Source organism: Frankliniella occidentalis, unplaced genomic scaffold, assembly GCF_000697945.3.
Source record: "Frankliniella occidentalis isolate FOCC.00 unplaced genomic scaffold, Focc_3.1 Scaffold33, whole genome shotgun sequence".
NCBI classification, from domain to species: domain Eukaryota; kingdom Metazoa; phylum Arthropoda; class Insecta; order Thysanoptera; family Thripidae; genus Frankliniella; species Frankliniella occidentalis.
Window position 1 is genome coordinate 368,234 of NW_026267163.1, and position 4,786 is coordinate 373,019.

The window sequence follows — 4,786 nt, forward strand, 5'->3', positions numbered from 1 at the left end:
GGTGGGGCGGCATCGCAGTGAATGAAGAAGGGCTCGGGCAGGATGTGTGGGGCGGGGCGGCGGGGCCGAGACGTTGTACTTCGCGGACCTCTCTCTGGCGGTTTATATCGCGCGGCTCTCCGTGCTTTTCATTAAAGGAGTGCTTTTTATTGGGGCTCATGTCCGGGCCATCCGGGCGCAGCACGGCCCTTGCATGTTGTGTCGTCCAGTGAGAAGCAAGCCAGCGACAGCTCCGTCTGCTGCCCTTCATAGAAGTCAGCAGCGCAAGCAGCGCGGCGGCGGCGGCCAGTTCGTTTATACAGACAGGAGAGGAGCTGGTCGAAGGGGAAGTTGGTATCCTACCTGGGCCGCTGGCTGCTCCGCACTGCTCCGCCCGGCCGGCTGTTTCCGGTCCTGTTCCGCCCCAGTCGGGTCCGGCCGTCTGAGCTCGACCGGAAGGAATATTAAAACGCAGCGCCTCCTGTGCTGCTGGCAGCAACCGGTAGCCTCGTCTCCGCTCGGCTTAGCTTCAAACTAGGAGGTCATCACTTATCGAACTCAGCGGACGCGACTCCCTTCAAGTCGATAAGTCCTCAACAGGGTTAAGCAGCGAATGAATCCCGCGACTGGACCTCTCAAGAGCTCCGAGTTTGTTGTGCCCTCTCTGTTATTTTCACCTCGGCCTGTCTCTCTGCCATGCCGCCGCTCTCTCTCTCTCCAGTTTATAAAAGCATCGACGGCGACGGCTGTTGGATACACTCGCAGCCGGGTGGGGCCAGTCGGCTTCAAACAACACACTCAAAAAGGCTGAGAAGCCTCGCCTGGCAGAGCGTCCTTTCTATTCTGTCCACGCAGCCGTTAGGTCTGGAAGCCCCTACCAGCCGCGCCCCGCCCCGCCCCTCGCCTCCATCCAGCTTCTAGGCACCCCCCCCTTCTTTTTACCGTCGCACTCAGATGTGCCCCTAGGCCAGGACGCATTCTTGTCGGCCCTGGTCTCAATTTTTTCGAACGGGCATGAGATATAATTTAAATTATTATATATTGAATTAAATCAGCAGTAGAGTGGATGCGAGTGGATGTAAGCCGACCTCAGCGGATGCGCGCCGCGCCGGTCGGCCCGTGGTCTGGTGGTCTCTCGTCGGCGAGTAGTCCAATGAGACCCGGCCGGCGCTGGTCCGACGGCCGCATTGGCCTTTCCTTTCCGCAAAGCCAGCCATATTTCAGCCGCTTTATCGGCGCCAGTGCTCGGCGCGCCCCGCCCCGCGGCCCCGCGTCGTGGGACAGGACAGGTCCGCTACACAGTTCATCATCAATTTACGTGAACAGATTCCCTCTTGGTCGGACGCTGGCGCCACTGGCGCCGCCGCTGGCGCCGGCAGATGGTGATCGCGCTGCCCAGACCAGCCCGGCGTCCGCCGCACTCCAGAGCTCTGATCTGATTGTCGCCCTTGTGTTTGTGTTGCAGGTGATGTGAGATGCGTCCGAGCGGCTCGCCGAGCCCCTGCCCCAGCGCGGGGGCACAGCCCTGGGCACAGCCCGGGCCCCGTGCGCGGCTAGCGCGGCTAGCGCGGCCCTCCTCGACGGCATGCTGAAGCACATCCCCGCGTCCCCTCTGACCGGGCCTCTGGGCGGCCCTCTGGGGGGCCATTTGGGTGGCCCGCTGTCCCTCGGGGGCCCGCTCTCGTTGGGCTCGCCGCTGGGCTCGCCCCTCAGCTCTCCGCTGGGGCACGGCGGCGGCAACGGGTCTGGGGGCGCGGGGCACGGGGGCCTCGTGGGCCACGGCCACGGCGCGCTGAGGAGCAACCCGCTGTCGACGCAATCGCTGTCGCTGCCGCTGTCGCCCAGGACGCTGTCGCCCCGGACGCCGTCGCTGTCCCGCAGCCTGCACTCGCACCTCAGCACGGCGAGCGGCTCCCCCGCCGGCCCGAGCCCCGCGGGGCCCAGTCCCAGCGGCGGCCCCCACGGCGCCAACCACAGCCCGTCGCACCCGCTGCACGCGCTGCACGCGTCCGTGCACAGCGCGCCGTCCGTGCACAGCCACGTGCACAGCCACGGGCACCGCACGCCGGGCCACCACCCCGTCGCCAATGGCGGCCTGCACATCTCCAGGATATCCACCATCACGGCGCCGTCGGGGATGGCGCCGCCTCCGACGCCGGGCGCGGCGAGCGTCGGGCCCAGAGGCGCGGGGGCGGGTGTGGAGGGGCTGGGCAGGCCGGGTGTTCAGGAGGCGTTGGGCTCGCTGGGGCTGGTGTGCGTGTCCGCCCTCCTCCTCGCCCTGCTCGCCCTCCTCGCCTTGCTGCAACTCGCGGGCCCGCCCCCGCTCGACCTTTCTGCGCCCGACGAGTACGTGCTCGTGCACGAGGCGGCGCTCGCCCTGTGCGCGCTCGCCCTCTCCCTCGATCTCAGCTGCCTGCTCGTATGCGCAGTGCAGTTCCTGTTCGCCGTCAAGCTGGCCCGGTCGCCGCACGCTGCAAACAGGTGAGTACGGCAGTGAATGGCGGGAGGGGAGGGGCGACATCTTGGAACTCATTCTCGAGTTATGTGCGGCTCGCGGAGTGCCGCGAGTCTCAAGTCACTGCCGGAAGAGGCTCTGGTTGGGCCGGGCCGAGCCTCGAGGTGGCAGGTGTGCTGGGCTGGGACAGGCTGGGCTGATCCCCATCCCGGCACGGCCCGGCACCGCCGCGCAACCGGCGGCCCTTATTCTTCCGTCTTGGAAACAATGGAGTGCAAGGCGATGGCGGGATCGGGAACATGATCCATCTCCGGCTGCTCCGGCTGCTCCGGCTGCCCCGCGGGACCCGCCCCTGTCCCTCTGTCCTGTCCACCGCTGAAAAAGCGACACGAACGGCTCCGCCAACATCTTGTTCAATGCCTGGGCCCTGGGCGTGAGCGGCACGTAAACTGGGATATTATGTAGCGGACGAATGGTCCCCGCGTTGCTGACCACTATGATGTCAGATAAAGAGAACGGCGCGGAGGGCTTGGCGGAGGGAGAGTGAGAGAGAGAAGGGGATAGAAGCGGGGGGGTACGACTTCAGCTGAACGCAATTCACTTCGCAAACAATGCTTCTGGGAAGCGCGGATCGCGCAGCAAGCAGAATGCCCTGTCCGCCCCGCCTCTCTGGCGCGCGGCGATCCGCGGACCCGCACAGTGGGAGCGACAAGGATGGAGCGGCAGAGAGTCGCGCTAGGGCCGGTCAGTGGCGTAGCAGGCGTAGCAGCAGCTGGGGTTGAGGTTTGCTGCGCCAGGCTGGATCGTAAACATGATGCCGGCAGTGGGGGGGGGGGGGTCATGTGCGGTGCCGTTGACTTCTTTAGGCTCGCGGCGTGTTATGGGGATGCACCGCGAGATACGCCGCGCGCCGCCGGCCGAGGCTCGCGGGGCGCAGGGAGGCGCGGCCCGGCGCGGCCGTGGAGGCAGGAGTGAAGGCTACCGGTTGGTCGAGCAGGCGGGGTCGAGGACCTCCACGCGGAGGAGAGAGAGAAAGATGAAATCGCCAAGCGTAACCGCGCCAATGCGTGATGTGCCGCGTGCCGCGTTTTCTTGCGTATACACCTTGTTGAGCTCGGGGGGTGCGGGGAATTAAAAGTCCTACTCAGGAGACTGTTACCGACCCACCCGGCTCGTGGTCGTGGCTGTGCGTCCGGCACACGAGAAGTAGAGAAAAGACTGATTGAAATTGTCCGCGAAACACTGTCCCAGGTAGCTGACTCACGCCGCGCTCTTTCGTACCTGTATACTGTACTATATGCACGAGTGCAGGCGGGCTTGCCTATTCTCACTACCCACGGCTCCTTATGGCCCTAGGCAGGTAGGCAACCCACCCACCGCATGCGTTCATACAGTGTAACTACTAAATTCAAAATTCCTTAATTTCACGGAGAAAAAAATAAATGTTTTTTTGGCCGTTGTAGGGTGAGAGTAGGAGGAGGAGGAGAGCAATAGAGGGGATGATTCGGAATACGATTACTTTTATTGCCTAACATTCTTATTTTACACCAATATATCAAATTCTGACTCTAGCGCAAGGTTGTTGCTCGAAAATGTCTATTTAAGTCCATTTTGACACACGATAGGCAGACTTCTTTCTCCCCAACAAAATGACGTACCAGGTGGCTGATTCACGCCGCGCACTTCTGTAGGTAGGCTTTACCGCATGTACGAGTGCGGGCGGGTTGCCTACTCGCTCGGCTCGTAAGGCGCTCCGTGGACAGGGGCGATAGGCAAGCCCGCCCGCACTCGTGCATGCCGTACAGTATACCTACGGGGGTTTGGGAGAAGCGCCGACGGTGGCTCTGTCGCGTCTTGTGGGTCTGTCGCGGCGCCGCCATGCTCTTGCCGACGGACTGTCACTCTCTGAAGCGACACACAATAATTACACGGGTCGCGGTGGGCCGACCACGTGCTTTGCCCCCCCCCCCCCCCCTCAGCCTTACTTGGTCGCACTCGCCACGCCACGCGCTCTGAGGTCTCGAAACGAAGCAATGATGGACGAGGAACCAGGCGGCCGACACGGAAGGTCGCGGGCGCGGGGCCGCGGCGAGATCCTTGTCGGGATTGTAGAGAGTCGTTGAACATGGGTGTCGAAATTAACTCATTTTTCCCGGTCCGGGTGAAGTGGAGACACGCGGGCGCGCCCGGAGTCCCTCACGAGCTTGTCGTATTAATTTTTTGTTATTTCTGTTTCACTCGCCCGGTGAAAGGGAGGGCGAGAGTGACTCGTCTTGGCCGCCCTCCTTTCATTTCGGCTGCGCCTCATTAACCATAAGCCCGCGGACCCTTCGCCACGTGCATTCCTCCGCC